This window comes from Oncorhynchus kisutch, linkage group LG8 (genome assembly GCF_002021735.2).
Source record: "Oncorhynchus kisutch isolate 150728-3 linkage group LG8, Okis_V2, whole genome shotgun sequence".
In the NCBI taxonomy this organism is placed as follows: domain Eukaryota; kingdom Metazoa; phylum Chordata; class Actinopteri; order Salmoniformes; family Salmonidae; genus Oncorhynchus; species Oncorhynchus kisutch.
The window spans coordinates 21,663,831-21,681,014 of NC_034181.2; the positions used below are offsets into that span (position 1 = coordinate 21,663,831).

Here is a 17,184-nt window from a genome sequence, read left to right on the forward strand (position 1 = left end):
TATATACTGCTGCTATATACTGCTGCTGCTATTGACTGCTGCTATATACTGCTGCTATATACTGCTGCTATATACTGCTGCTGCTATTGACTGCTGCTATATACTGCTGCTATATACTGCTGCTGCTATATACTGCTGCTGCTATTGACTGCTGCTATATACTGCTGCTATATACTGCTGCTGCTATTTACTACTGCTGCTATATACTGCTGCTGCTATATACTGCTGCTTGCTATATACTGCTGCTGTTATATACTGCTGCTGTTATATACTGCTGCTGCTATTATATACTGCTGCTGCTATTATATACTGCTGCTGCTATATACTGCTGCTGTTATATGCTGCTGCTGCTATATACTGCTGCTGTTATATACTGCTGCTGTTATATACTGCTGCTGTTATATACTGCTGCTGCTATTATATACTGCTGCTGCTATTATATACTGCTGCTGCTATATACTGCTGCTGTTATATACTGCTGCTGCTATATACTGCTGCTGTTATATACTGCTGCTGTTATATACTGCTGCTGCTATTATATGCTGCTGCTGCTATATACTGCTGCTGCTATATACTGCTGCTATTATATACTGCTGCTATTATATACTCCTGCTATTATATACTGCTGCTATTATATACTGCTGCTATTATATACTGCTGCTATTATATACTGCTGCTGCTATTATATACTGCTGCTATTATATACTGCTGCTATTATATACTGCTGCTATTATATACTGCTGCTATTATATACTGCTGCTATTATATACTGCTGCTATTATATACTGCTGCTGCTATATACTGCTGCTGTTATATACTGCTGCTGCTATTATATACTGCTGCTGCTGCTATATACTGCTGCTGCTATATACTGCTGCTGCTGCTATATACTGCTGCTGCTATATACTGCTGCTGCTGCTATATACTGCTGCTGCTATATACTGCTGCTGTTATATACTGGCTATACTGCTGCTATATACTGCTGCTGCTATATACTGCTGCTGCTATATACTGCTGCTGCTATATACTGCTGCTGCTATATACTGCTGCTGCTATATACTGCTGCTGCTGCTATATACTGCTGCTGGCTATATACTGCTGCTGCTATATACTGCTGCTGCTGCTATATACTGCTGCTGCTATATACTGCTGCTGCTATATACTGCTGCTGCTATATACTGCTGCTGCTATTATATACTGCTGCTGCTATATACTGCTGCTGTTATATACTGCTGCTGCTATTATATACTGCTGCTGCTATTATATACTGCTGCTATATACTGCTGCTGTTATATACTGCTGCTGCTATATACTGCTGCTGTTATATACTGCTGCTATATACTGCTGCTGTTATATACTGCTGCTATATACTGCTGCTGTTATATACTGCTGCTATATACTGCTGCTGTTATATACTGCTGCTATATACTGCTGCTGTTATATACTGCTGCTGCTATATACTGCTGCTATTATATACTGCTGCTATATACTGCTGCTGTTATATACTGCTGCTGCTATATACTGCTGCTGTTATATACTGCTGCTGTTATATACTGCTGCTGCTATATACTGCTGCTGTTATATACTGCTGCTGCTATATTACTGCTGCTGCTATATACTGCTGCTGTTATATACTGCTGCTGCTATATACTGCTGCTGCTATATACTGCTGCTGTTATATACTGCTGCTGCTATATACTACTGCTGCTGCTATATACTACTGCTGCTGCTATATACTGCTGCTGCTATATACTGCTGCTGCTATATACTGCTGCTGTTATATACTGCTGCTGCTATATACTACTGCTGCTGCTATATACTACTGCTGCTGCTATATACTGCTGCTGCTATATACTGCTGCTGCTATATACTGCTGCTGTTATATACTGCTGCTGCTATATACTGCTGCTGCTATATACTGCTGCTGCTATATACTGCTGCTGCTATATACTACTGCTGCTATATACTGCTGCTGTTATATACTGCTGCTGTTATATACTACTGCTGCTATATACTGCTGCTATATACTGCTGCTATATACTGCTGCTATATACTGCTGCTATATACTGCTGCTATATACTGCTGCTGTTATATACTGCTGCTGCTATATACTACTGCTGCTATATACTGCTGCTGTTATATACTACTGCTGCTGCTATATACTGCTGCTGCTATATACTGCTGCTGCTATATACTGCTGCTGTTATATACTGCTGCTGCTATATACTGCTGCTGCTATATACTGCTGCTGCTATATACTGCTGCTGCTATATACTGCTGCTGTTATATACTGCTGCTGCTATATACTACTGCTGCTGCTATATACTACTGCTGCTGCTATATACTGCTGCTGCTATATACTGCTGCTGCTATATACTGCTGCTGTTATATACTGCTGCTGCTATATACTGCTGCTGCTATATACTGCTGCTGCTATTTACTGCTGCTATATACTGCTGCTGCTACTGGGCTGACTGGTCCAATACACTGAATCACACCACCACCTCTCATGATGTTCTCATTGTGCATGGGCCAGGTGGGATTGAGGACAGCAGGCTGGTGTGTGAGAGATGTTTTATTTTAAAATACTTTTATTGGCCCAATAGTTGCATCATTAAAAGCACAAAAATGACTTCATTGTAACGAATGTAAAAAGCTAGAGAGAGAGAGAGAGAGAGAGAGAGAGAGAGAGAGAGAGAGAGCTAGAGAGTGAGAGTGAGAGTAATAGGGGAAATAAAGATCAATAGATGGGGATCAGTGTGTACAGTCGTTCAGCCCTCTCCCTCCCTGCTGCTGTCAGGATGACTCAGTCTATCAGTGACTCTGCATCTTAATTCGCCTTCTGAGAAAAACACACTGAAAAGGACTCATAAACCTGTCGATAAGGCACTGTGGACTCGCTGAAGTCACAACGCACACAACGTACACGCACACACATACTCACAAGCACACACACACAGCCACATTTCAATGTAGATAAACCACCGTGAGAGACACACGCTCACATACAATCACCATAGGAGGTTGTGGGGGACTGGTTCCCCACGATATGCAGTGAGTGTCCATCAGCTGATGATGTACCATGGAGCTCAAACAACAGACACTATGAGCACTGTCATACAGCAGTCATACAGCACAGAGAAACACTATGAGCACCTGTCATACAGCACAGAGAAACACTATGAGCACTGTCATACAGCACAGAGAAACACTATGAGCACTGTCATACAGCACAGAGAAACACTATGAGCACTGTCATACAGCACAGAGAAACACTATGAGCACTGTCATACAGCACAGAGAAACACTATGAGCACCTTTCATACAGCACAGAGAAACACTATGAGCACCTGTCATACAGCACAGAGAAACACTATGAGCACTGTCATACAGCACAGAGAAACACTATGGGCACCTGTCATACAGCACAGAGAAACACTATGAGCACCTGTCATACAGCACAGAGAAACACTATGAGCACCTGTCATACAGCACAGAGAAACACTATGAGCACTGTCATACAGCACAGAGAAACACTATGAGCACTGTCATACAGCACAGAGAAACACTATGAGCACCTGTCATACAGCACAGAGAAACACTATGAGCACTGTCATACAGCACAGAGAAACACTATGAGCACTGTCATACAGCACAGAGAAACACTATGAGCACCTGTCATACAGCACAGAGAAACACTATGAGCACCTGTCATACAGCACAGAGAAACACTATGAGCACTGTCATACAGCACAGAGAAACACTATGAGCACTGTCATACAGCACAGAGAAACACTATGAGCACTGTCATACAGCACAGAGAAACACTATGAGCACTGTCATACAGCACAGAGAAACACTATGAGCACCTTTCATACAGCACAGAGAAACACTATGAGCACTGTCATACAGCACAGAGAAACACTATGAACACTGTCATATAGCACAGTGAAACACTATGAGCACCTGTCATACAGCACAGAGAAACACTATGAGCACCTGTCATACAGCACAGAGAAACACTATGAACACTGTCATACAGCACAGAGAAACACTATGAGCACTGTCATACAGCACAGAGAAACACCATGAGCACTGTCATACAGCACAGAGAAACACTGTCATACAGCAGTCATACAGCACAGTGAAACACTATGAGCACTGTCATACAGCACTGAGAAACACTATGAGCACTGTCATACAGCACAGAGAAACACTGTCATACAGCAGTCATACAGCACAGAGAAACACTATGAGCACCTGTCATACAGCACAGAGAAACACTATGAGCACCTGTCATACAGCACAGAGAAACACTATGAGCACCTGTCATACAGCACAGAGAAACACTATGAGCACCTGTCATACAGCACAGAGAAACACTATGAGCACCTGTCATACAGCACAGAGAAACACTATGAGCACCTGTCATACAGCACAGAGAAACACTATGAGCACTGTCATACAGCACAGAGAAACACTATGAGCACCTGTCATACAGCACAGAGAAACACTATGAGCACCTGTCATACAGCACAGAGAAACACTATGAGCACTGTCATACAGCACAGAGAAACACTATGAGCACTGTCATACAGCACAGAGAAACACTATGAGCACCTGTCATACAGCACAGAGAAACACTATGAGCACTGTCATACAGCACAGAGAAACACCATGAGCACCTGTCATACAGCACAGAGAAACACTATGAGCACCTGTCATACAGCACAGAGAAACACCATGAGCACCTGTCATACAGCACAGAGAAACACTATGAGCACCTGTCATACAGCACAGAGAAACACTATGAGCACTGTCCTACAGCACAGAGAAACACTATGAGCACTGTCATACAGCAGTCATACAGCACAGAGAAACACCATGAGCACCTGTCATACAGCACAGAGAAACACCATGAGCACCTGTCATACAGCACAGAGAAACACTATGAGCACCTGTCATACAGCACAGAGAAACACTATGAGCACCTGTCATACAGCACAGAGAAAAACTATGAGCACCTGTCATACAGCACAGAGAAACACTATGAGCACCTGTCATACAGCACAGAGAAACACTATGAGCACTGTCACACAGCACAGTACAACATAGTACAGCACAGTAGGTCACACACACAGACAACACTCACACACACCGGCCGCACCCATGAGACCCTGCTGGGTTGCCGACTGCCACACACACCCCAAATAATGTGAGCGCCACACACAGACTGAAACACACAGCGAATGTCATTCAACATAAATGAATTAAAAACAGGGCCCTCTCCCACAGGGAGCGCATGGCAAATTTAAGGAATTGAATCCTGGCACACAAATCACGGTTCATAAGTAGATAGACCTCAGCACAGCGGAGGCTGGAACACAGCGTTTTAATAGGGGACAAACTGAATGTGTTAACTTTACAGGTTGGCCCCCTTAAATGCTTCCCAGGCACACACAGAGAGAGAGAGAGAGAGAGAGGGGTAGCAGAAGAGGGAGGGAGAGAGAGAGAAAGAGAGAGAGAGAGAGAGAGAGAGAGGGGTAGCAGAAGAGGGAGGGAGAGAGAGAGAAAGAGAGAGAGAGAGAGAGAGGGGTAGCAGAACAGGGTGGAAGAGGTAGAGGAGGAAGAGAGAGAGAGAGAGAGAGAGAGGTAGCAGAAGAGGGAGGGAGAGGTAGAGGAGGAAGAGAGAGAGAGAGAGAGAGAGAGAGAGAGAGAGAGAGAGGTAGCAGAAGAGGGAGGGAGAGGTAGAGGAGGAAGAGAGAGAGAGAGAGAGAGAGAGAGAGAGGGGGGTAGCAGAAGAGGGAGGGAGAGGTAGAGGAGGAAGAGAGAGAGAGGGGGGTAGCAGAAGAGGGAGGGAGAGGTAGAGGAGGAAGAGAGAGAGAGAGAGAGAGAGAGAGGGGGGGGGTAGCAGAAGAGGGAGGGAGAGGTAGAGGAGGAAGAGAGAGAGAGAAGAGAGAGAGGGGTAGCAGAAGAGGGTGGGAGAGGTAGAGGAGGAAGAGCGAGAGAGAGGGGTAGCAGAAGAGGGAGGGAGAGGTAGAGGAGGAAGAGAGAGAGAAGAGAGAGAGAGGGGTAGCAGAAGAGGGAGGGAGAGGTAGAGGAGGAAGAGAGAGAGAGAAGAGAGAGAGAGGGGTAGCAGAAGAGGGAGGGAGAGGTAGAGGAGGAAGAGAGAGAGAGAGAGGGGTAGCAGAAGAGGGAGGGAGAGGTAGAGGAGAAAGAGAGAGAGAGAGAGAGAGAGAGAGAGAGAGAGGTAGCAGAAGAGGGAGGGAGAGGTAGAGGAGGAAGAGAGAGAGAGGGGTAGCAGAAGAGGGAGGGAGAGGTAGAGGAGGAAGAGAGAGAGAGGGGTAGCAGAAGAGGGAGGGAGAGGTAGAGGAGAAAGTGAGAGAGAGAGAGAGAGAGGTAGCAGAAGAGGGAGGGAGAGGTAGAGGAGGAAGAGAGAGAGAGAGAGAGGTAGCAGAAGAGGGAGGGAGAGGTAGAGGAGGGAAGAGAGAGGATGAGGGGGTAAAAAGAGGTAGAACGGAGGTGGAAAGGTAACCGATGGGAGGTATCCATCTGCATTTCGGTCTCTCTCATCCATTATTTCTCAGGCCGCTTTTAAAGAGACGCTTTATTGATTTTTTGATGTGTAGAAGCAGCAGGTTTAAGAGCTTAGCAGGATAACTAACTCACTCCTCCCGGCTACCAACGGTCTAGGTCTCCTGCCACTATGGGCCTGACCTGGGCTCAGTGCTGGTAAAATATCATAATAATAACACAGTTTGCCTTTCTCTCTCCTTTTTCAGGAAAAAAAGAGACTGCTTAATAGGCACAAAAATAATCTCCCAGATATACTGTTCCATATGCCACGAGTCAGTGTGTCTATGTGCTGAGGGAGGGAGGGAGGGAGGGAGGGAGGGAGGGAGGGAGGGAGGGAGGGAAAGAAGGCGGTACAGGATTGGGTCTATTACAAATACAGGGATTGTGGGAGAAAGAGAAAAGGAGAGAGAAAAGAGAGGAAAGCAGAGGGAGAGAGCTAGGTAGGAGATTGATGGTGGAATTGTTGACTGCTGGTGCAGCCTTATCTAACTCTCTCAGAACCTATGTGCAAGGCTATTCTCTGCTCTCCCTCACTCCATGTCTTTCTGTCTGCCCTCCCTCACTCCATGTCTTTCTGTCTGCCCTCCCTCACTCCATGTCTTTCTGTCTGCCCTCCCTCACTCCATTTCTTTCTGTCTGCCCTCCCTCACTCCATGTCTTTCTGTCTGCCCTCCCTCACTCCATGTCTTTCTGTCTGCCCTCCCTCACTCCATGTCTTTCTGTCTGCCCTCCCTCACTCCATTTCTTTCTGTCTGCCCTCCCTCACTCCATGTCTTTCTGTCTGCCCTCCCTCACTCCATGTCTTTCTGTCTGCCCTCCCTCACTCCATTTCTTTCTGTCTGCCCTCCCTCACTCCATGTCTTTCTGTCTGCCCTCCCTCACTCCATGTCTTTCTGTCTGCCCTCCCTCACTCCATGTCTTTCTGTCTACCCTCCCTCACTCCATGTCTTTCTGTCTACCCTCCCTCACTCCATGTCTTTCTGTCTGCCCTCCCTCACTCCATTTCTTTCTGTCTGCCCTCCCTCACTCCATTTCTTTCTGTCTGCCCTCCCTCACTCCATGTCTTTCTGTCTGCCCTCCCTCACTCCATTACTTTCTGTCTGCCCTCCTCTCACTCTCCCCAGGTCTGTGTCACCTATTTCTCTCTTCCATCTCCCTCAACTCCTCCTCTTCATTTCTCACTCCGTCTCTCTTCCTACTATATATATTGGGGTCTTTGAGTTCATCCTCCCCCTCTCTCCCTTCCTGTCTCTCCCTCACTTTCTCCCTTCCTGTCTCTCCCTCACTTTCTCCCTTCCTGTCTCTCCCTCTCTTTCTCCCTTCCTGTCTCTCCCTCTCTTTCTCCCTTCCTGTCTCTCCCCCTATCAATATTGCTCTCCCTCCTCACCATCTCTCTCACGCCCTCAATTCCCTCACCCTCTTTCCTTTTGTCTTTCACCCCCTCACCATCTCAGTGAGTCAGATAGGGTGCAGCGGCTGGAAAAGATCAGCATGGGGTCTGCAGGGTGCAGCCAGCCCCTGGTCTGAGGTCAGGCTGCTACAGGCTGGGAGGACAAGGGGGTAAACACATATACACACAAACACATACACACACCCCTGTGGGGCCCCCATCGCCACAGCGACGGGCCTGGGCCCAACACCCCAAACAACAGCCCCTTTATTGGACCTAGGTCTGGCATTGGCCCTGCCTACAGTTTACACAGCTGGGAAAGGGAGCATTGACATTGGACTGGACTGGCATTGGGCTGCCAACAGGAGGCGCTAGGCTAGGCTAACACCACTCACCAACTCACCACACCCTGAGAGAAAAGCTGTCTCAGTCCAGCCATGGTGGAGCTCAGCTGGGGTTTGGCGGGAACTTGGCTGGGGTTTGGCTAGGTCTCTAAAGGGTGGGACCCAGTGATAAGCTGTGGCCCTGTGCCTCCGCCCACTCTCCTCCTCCTCTTTTCTCCGGCTCTCCCCTGGAGAAAAGGCCTACAACTCAACTCAGTTCAGCCTCACTCCTTCCTGGCTAAGCTCCTGCTCCATACCAGCTGCAGGGCTACTTTTTATTGTTATTTTTCTCCAGCAACAGTTTGTGTGTGTGTGTGTAACAGGCGTGCTCCTGGCACTTCCTGCTGTTAACGGCTTGGTAGCGCAGTCACACGAGAAGGCAAGGCAACTATATCGGAACAGAACAATGCCCAAAAAGGCTCTAATAAAAACAAACTGCGATGCTCAACTGGGAAAATGGGCTCGTCTCCTGCTGTTCCTCGGCATGGACCACAGTCTGCATACACAATGCAGGGCCCACAGTCAGGCTAGACACAATACACACATACTCCTACCCCAGCACCACCATGTTTACACGCAGACATGCAGGCATGTACACACACACACAGACACAAGAACCACACACACACACACACACAACAACCACATGCACAACAACCACACAGCAACCACATGCACAACAACCACACACACACAGGCAAATCTCATAAACTAGGGTACAAAAGATAACCATTACATTGGTGCTCAGTAAACACAATGCACTTTAGAAAGACAGGCTGCTGAAAACATCTGTTCAAGGTGAACAGCAACAGCAGGAGTTCCAACTTCCACCATCTACCACAGAAGAATCTCCTCTCTGAGCAACATTCCAGTGAATAATTACTATGGATGCGTTCCAAATGGCACCCTATTCCCTACATAAGAGTAGTGCACATTATAGGGAATAGGGTGCCATTTGGGGCGCAGAGACCGTACGTAGGCCTAATACAGCCGGAGCTTGTTGGCCAGCCTTTGGCACAAAGGAAATCATTGCCCAACTGTCTCTAATATAACCTAGCTTCCAGCTGCTTCAGGGGAGCACTCCAAGCAAATGCTGAGATGAGACAAATGGAAGAAATAAACGGTGACCCCCATTTAAGGTTGTTTTAAGAAGCTGTTATGAGAAGTTTTAACACACAAACCACGATAAACCAATAGCATTATGCCAGGCAAAGCTCACACACAAATTCTCATAAAATAACACAAACACCTGCACTTGACCCAACCCCCGCCCCCCCAACCCACACAGTTTGGGAGCCTTGAGGGAGGACAGTGAAACAGCAGATGGTCAGTATTGGTGAGCTAGTAACAAAGAAGCAGGTCATTGCTCTCTCCACCTCTGCTCTCTCTCCCATAAATAATGTAATGCCTCAGTCAGAATTCTGGACTTGTTATGAACTGCGTAGAGAGTGGGAGGGTTTCTCTAAAGCTCAATAACTCCAACTACAGTGTACATCCTCTGGGTATTTTGACCAAGAAGACAGACCAAAGCTTCTCATCTTTTGTAGAGCTAGGAGGGTAGAATCAGAACCAGCGCTAAAAACCACCAGCGTGATTTATTCACAGGACAGCTCCTCTCCTAACCAGCCCTGAGGCCTACTGTGTAATGTCCTGTAGTTTGTGTGTGTGTGTGTAACTATACTTGTGGGGATATCTGAAGGATAGTAAACAATGAAAATTTTGACCAACTGGGGACATTTTGTTAGTCCCCACAAGATCAAATGCTATCTAGGGGGTTTAGGGGTTACGGTTCAAATTAGTGTTAGGATTAGGTTCAGGGTTAGTTTTAGGGATAGGAACTCTGGGTTAGGTTTAGGAACTATGGTTAGGTATCAGATTTTTAATGGGACTGAAATATGTGTCCCCCACAAGGTTAGTTATACAAGACAGTGTGCGTGTGTGTGTGTGCTGCAGAGAGAACCCAGCCACACTTCAGTCTGTCGATGAGTGTTTCTTTCTCTGGCCCACAGCTGTGCACACAGAGCGGCCTCCCTCCAGCACACAGGCCTCTGGGAGCACCATCAAAACACAGGCCTATATTAGCCCCCAACCCCAAGCCCTCTCCACGGTGCTCTTAAAATACGACCCCCCCCCTGCTTCTCTACACATAATGCTGTGTCCAGCCCCAGCCCAAACCCCTTCCGCTTCTCTTAAGGCTAACACACACATCCAGATGACCCTTCTGCTCCTGTTCCACAGACCTCTCAGCTGGCCTGCCTCGCACCATAACAGCTCCAGCCACTGGCACTGACTGCACTCTTGTCCTCTCTGACCTGCTACAGAGCTGATACAAGACCATCCCACTCATTACACACCGGGATGAAGAAGGCATAGGGAGGATGGATAGAGGGTGGGAGGATGGAGAGAGGATGGGAGGATGGAGAGACGAAGGGAGAATGGAGAGAGGTTGGGAGGATGGAGAGACGAAGGGAGGATGGAGAGACGATGGGAGGATGGAGAGAGGATGGAGAGAGGTTGGGAGGATGGAGAGAGGTTGGGAGGATGGAGAGAGGATGGGAGGATGGAGAGAGGATGGGAGGATGGAGAGAGGTTGGGAGGATGGAGAGACGAAGGGAGGATGGAGAGACGATGGGAGGATGCAGAGAGGATGGGAGGATGGAAAGACGATGGGAGGATGGAGAGAGGATGGGAGGATGGAGAGAGGATGGGAGGATAGAGAGACGATGGGAGGATGGAGAGACAATGGGAGGATAGAGAGACGATGGGAGGATGGAGAGACAATGGGAGGATGGAGAGAGGATGGGAGGATAGAGAGACGATGGGAGGATGGAGAGACAATGGGAGGATGGAGAGACGATGGGAGGATGGAGAGACAATGGGAGGATAGAGAGACGATGGGAGGATAGAGAAACGATGGGAGGATGGCGAGACAATGGGAGGATAGAGAGACGATGGGAGGATAGAGAGACGATGGGAGGATGGAGAGACAATGGGAGGATAGAGAGACGATGGGAGGATGGAGAAACGATGGGAGGATGGGGAGAAGATGGGATGATGGAGAGAGGATGGGAGGATGGAGAGACGATGGGAAGATGCAGAGACGATGGGAGGATGGCAAGACGATGGGAGGATGGGAGACGATGGGAGGATGGAGAGACGATGGGAGAGGATGGAGAGAGGTTGGGAGGATGGAGAGAGGTTGGGAGGATGGAGAGACGATGGGAGGATGGAGAGAGGATGGGAGGATGGAGAGACGATGGGAGGATAGAGAGACGATGGGAGGATGGAGAGAGGATGGGAGGATGGAGAGAGGATGGGAGGATGGAGAGAGGATGGGAGGATGGAGAGAGGATGGGAGGATGGAGAGAGGATGGGAGGATGGAGAGACGATGGGAGGATAGAGAGACGATGGGAGGATAGAGAGACGATGGGAGGATGGAGAGACGATGGGAGGATGGAGAGACGATGGGAGGATGGAGAGACGATGGGAGGATGGAGAGACGATGGGAGGATGGAGAAACGATGGGAGGATGGGGAGACGATGGGATGATGGAGAGAGGATGGGAGGATGGAGAGACGATGGGAAGATGCAGAGACGATGGGAGGATGGCAAGACGATGGGAGACGATGGGAGGATGGAGAGACGATGGGAGAGGATGGAGAGAGGTTGGGAGGATGGAGAGAGGTTGGGAGGATGGAGAGACGATGGGAGGATAGAGAGACGATGGGAGGATGGCGAGACGATGGGAGGATAGAGAGACGATGGGAGGATGGCGAGACGATGGGAGGATAGAGAGACGATGGGAGGATGGCGAGACGATGGGAGGATGGAGAGAGGATGGGAGGATGGAGAGAGGATGGGAGGATGGAGAGAGGATGGGAGGATGGAGAGACGATGGGAGGTTGGAGAGACGATGGGAGTATGGAGACGATGGGAGTATGGAGAGAGGATGGGAGGATGGAGAGAGGATGGGAGGATGGAGAGACGATGGGAGAGGATGGAGAGAGGTTGGGAGGATGGAGAGAGGTTGGGAGGATGGAGAGACGATGGGAGGATAGAGAGACGATGGGAGGATGGCGAGACGATGGGAGGATAGAGAGACGATGGGAGGATGGCGAGACGATGGGAGGATAGAGAGACGATGGGAGGATGGCGAGACGATGGGAAGATGGAGAGAGGATGGGAGGATGGAGAGAGGATGGGAGGATGGAGAGACGATGGGAGGTTGGAGAGACGATGGGAGTATGGAGAGACGATGGGAGTATGGAGAGAGGATGGGAGGATGGAGAGAGGATGGGAGGATGGAGAGAGGATGGGAGGATGGAGAGAGGATGGGAGGATAGAGAGACGATGGGAGGATGGAGAGACGATGGGAGGATGGAGAGAGGATGGGAGGATGGAGAGACGATGGGAGGATGGAGAGACGATGGGAGGATGGAGAGAGGATGGGAGGACGGAGAGAGGATGGGAGAATAGAGAGACGATGGGAGAATAGAGAGATGATGGGAGGATAGAGAGAGGATGGGAGGATGGAGAGAGGATGGGAGGATGGAGAGAGGATGGGAGGATGGAGAGAGGATGGGAGGATGGAGAGAGGATGGGAGGATAGAGAGACGATGGGAGGATGGAGAGAGGATGGGAGGATAGAGAGGATGGGAGGATGGAGAGAGGATGGGAGGATGGAGAGAGGATGGGAGACAGGATCAGAGGATGGGAGGATAGAGAGAGGATGGAGAGAGGATGGGAGGATGGAGAGAGGTTGGGAGGATGGAGAGAGGATGGGAGGATGGAGAGAGGATGGGAGGATAGAGAGAGGATGGGAGGATAGAGAGAGGATGGGAGGATAGAGAGAGGATGGAGAGAGGATGGGAGGATGGAGAGAGGATGGGAGGATGGAGAGAGGTTGGGAGGATGGAGAGAGGTTGGGAGGATGGAGAGAGGATGGGAGGATGGAGAGAGGATGGGAGGATAGAGAGAGGATGGGAGGATAGAGAGAGGATGGGAGGATAGAGAGAGGATGGGAGGATGGAGAGGTTGGGAGGATGGAGAGAGGTTGGGAGGATGGAGAGTGGATGGGAGGATGGAGAGAGGATGGGTCAGAGGATGGACAGAGTGGAGGGAAGGATGGTGGAGGAGAAAGACAGGGCCAAAATTAGGGGAAAAGGAGACCTGACAGAGAGAGAGGGATAGGAGCGGAATGAAAAGTAAAAGATGGAGAAGGGTCCAATCCTTCCAAAGGAAAGCAATGAAACAGTTTGTGAAGAGAGGGGCTCTTTTTTAATCTCGTCCCCAGATTGCTGTGGCAGCACAGAGGTAAAATCAAACTGTTGCTCACTGAGCTGTGCAGTAAATCTCAATCAAACAGATCAGTGCCTGCGAACTGCTAACAAAACATGCTGAAACCAGTCATGCATATATATGGAGGTGTTATGTCACCTCTAGCATCATCAGGGGAGAGTAAAGAGATGTATTTAACCATGTAATTCGCATGCATTCACGTGTTTACATGGCTGTTTGCCACGCGTGGTCCTTCACTACAGTATCGGTTGCATTTAAATGTCACAAGTGGCACAGGGATGACAGAATACGCTGTAGCAGCCAGACACAGGACATCTGTTGGTGCTCCATGTAGACTACAGTATGTCCCAGCCTCCAAGGCATGATGCAACCACCACTCTGCACCCACGTCTCAGCTAACTCCAGCTTCAGCTTAACCAAACACATGCTAGCTGTGAAAAATGGAGATAAAGAGGGCCAAGCCATTACAAACCATCTCTCGCTGCTTAACCTAAAGAATGACAGTATCACAGTATTAAAAGCTCTTTATAGGCCAACCATGAGACTGCCTGTGAGGCTGAGAGGGGGCTGAGGAATGGCGGTTCTGGGCCTAGGAGGAGGGGCAGGCAGCAGGATGTGGGGGCCATTGTGTGGTAACAATGAAGAGATCAACCTGGCAGGAGCCAATTCGGACTCTCAATAGACACTTTAACATCGAGGGTGAGGGAGGGAGCTGAGTGTGCCTGCTTCCACCACCATTTCTCCTGCCTGCCAAATGGACACACACACAGTGTGGTAAATAGGCATACACACAAGTATTTCACTACACTCGCAATAACATCTGCTAACCATGTGTATGTGACCAATAACATCTGCTAACCATGTGTATGTGAACAATAACATCTGCTAACTATGTGTATGTGACCAATAACATCTGCTAACCATGTGTATGTGACCAATAACATCTGCTAACCATGTGTATGTGACCAATAACATCTGCTAACCATGTGTATGTGACCAATAACATCTGCTAACCATGTGTATGTGACCAATAACATCTGCTAACCATGTGTATGTGAACAATAACATCTGCTAACCATGTGTATGTGACCAATAACATCTGCTAACCATGTGTATGTGACCAATAATATTTGATTTGATGATCATACACACCCTGGAAATGTCAACATCACTAACAAGATGGGCATTGTAATTTCCATGTTGCATTATATTTCGGCGTGGGGGTGGCGCATGTACGCACAAAGACAGCGATTGGTAGAATTACATGATAATATCCTTACCATTCCCTATACCTTACTAGGTTTCCCCATTTAACTCTGGTTGTCTTCATTTTCAGGAACTTCAGCTTTCCCTTCCCCAGTCATATTCTTAAATGTAATGAACTAAACTGAGCCTGCAACAGTTGTTAGGAATACAGTCACCACATATCCCCATGCACAAACCTTGTTGTCCAGCTAGTCAGTTCAACCGTTCTGCTCACACTGGTCTGGCCATGCTGTAGCCTAATTACTGTAATCAGCCAGCTGAAGCTAACACTTACTTCATTGTCGTTAAAAAGAAAGCAAGACAAAACAAGAGGCTAAATGAATGTGTCACTGTGAACTGGATAATTGTAATAATGCAGGGTTCCCCAACTGGTAGACCACTGGAGGAATTTGGCCCACTGGTGATTTGATTTTATAGTTGAACACAAAAGACTGTAAAAACACCAGCTCCAAGTGATTACATTTTTACAATCTGTTCCAAAGTATTCCCACTCATAATAGAGAGATATATGCAATAACACAAATGTAAGCAAGGTTTGAAATGATTATGTTTTAGTCAAATATTATGGTCTTCTTGCGCTGATTTTGCAGTCTACAAATGATTTGTAATTATGTTCTGGCCCCCTGACCATCCGTCCAAGAAAACATCGTCCCGTGGCTGAATCTAGTCGATGATCCCTGTAATAACCGTTCAAATAAAGTCCTCTCCAAATGGGCGATAAGGTGACAACAACATAGGCATGTTAAGACACGTGATGTTTTTTTCGAATCCAAGCTTAATTGCAGTGGCTGTTTTGCGATCCAATTTATTCAAATGGCTATAACAGTTCAGGTCCTCTATGCCCGAATTTGAATAGCATACAGACTCTGTTTTGTTCCAAGAGGACCAATGATATACCTCACTACAAACGCGACACACATCAAATATACAAGTCGAGTGAATATGGTGAATATGTAGAGAAAATGGGGAAAACGTCTCTACAGATGATCTCTAACTGCGTCGAATATAATGGTCTAAATCAGGATTTAAATGGGGTTTCGGAACAAAAAACATTTGATTCGCTTCCAACTGCTTCCCAACCGCAGTGCGCTATGTTTACTGTGGACTAAACAGAGATAAAGTTTCATCAATACGCAATTCAATTGGTTTAAAAAATATTGTCCAGTGTGCGTATAACCCGGTAAAAGACTACCTTTAAAGCTTGGGGCAACAGTTGGAGCCCTGCCGACTAAGCCAAAAACAGGATCAGATGTTTTTCAAATGTTCTTCCCCCCATTCGGTTACTTTAAAGAGCCAACATTAGGCAGTCTCACCATATATCCAACCTACAGGATAACGCTCATATGATTGTAATAATGTTGCAATGACTGCAACAAACTTACCGTAGTATTCGTTCACTTTATGCTCCTCTGTTCAGCAGCTGTGGTGATACTAATGCAATAGCCTACTCTCCCTGTCAGTTCCCTCCGCGTAAACTAACGACAGATACCGTATCCTTTCCGCTATCTCGGCTTTGTTTTCGGACGATTCAGTTAGTTACAAATGATTCCACATACTAACAAATGTCAGCTGAAGGCTATTAGCTCGCGTTTTTCCTTTATATTTCTTTGCGAAACATCGGTAAAACATGTCATGATGCAGTTGGTTTACATAGCGATACTCGCGCTGCTCCACTCACTCCCTCTGTAATACGAAACCAAGGAGGAAATCATTCGCAAATAAGATTCACTTCCAAAGCATATAAAACCTGGCCTTGGTGCTCTCTTGACGTCTCTCCGACGCAGAACTGCACAACTCTCGATATGTAGAAGTTTCTACAGATGTAAAATAGTCAGCAGAGAGACAGGGATATGGGTTGGTCGTGGCGCTGGCAAGCATATATTCCAGTGGAATACCGGTGGAGTAGTGTGCCGTTACACTGCAGTGTGCCATACTTCTGCAGTACGTATCACTGTAGGGACCGACCAGGGATGATATAAAAGCATAAACAGGTCTCCATCCAAACACACCCCTGTGCATTGTCCAGACTCGGCTCCCCGATAGTCCCAAAAGTCACGTTACAGAAGAATAGCCCTTTTGATGAGTAATGGTAACTTCACGCTATGACATTAGAATAATATATGCATAGTCTATGAATATTATACCATTATTGGAATTTGTTGTAGGAAGTGGACTTTGTTGTTAACACAATAGAGGTATATCTGTCTGTCTGATGACGACGAGCAAGGATTAAATATCATATGACGATATTGCATGAAGGAGGGGAAGAA

General features: G+C 47.5%; 1 protein-coding gene across 2 annotated transcripts in view; it reads right to left on the reverse strand.

The window, feature by feature from the left end:
- The window catches only part of LOC109894926 (semaphorin-4C-like), a 115,509-nt gene extending 98,565 nt beyond the window's left edge, over positions 1–16,944 (reverse strand). For both annotated transcript variants that reach the window (XM_031829803.1, XM_031829802.1), the window contains exon 1: positions 16,297–16,944. The gene's annotated coding sequence lies outside the window, so the exon portion shown is untranslated. The remainder of the gene's footprint in view (positions 1–16,296) is intronic.
- Positions 16,945–17,184: the final 240 nt, after the last annotated feature.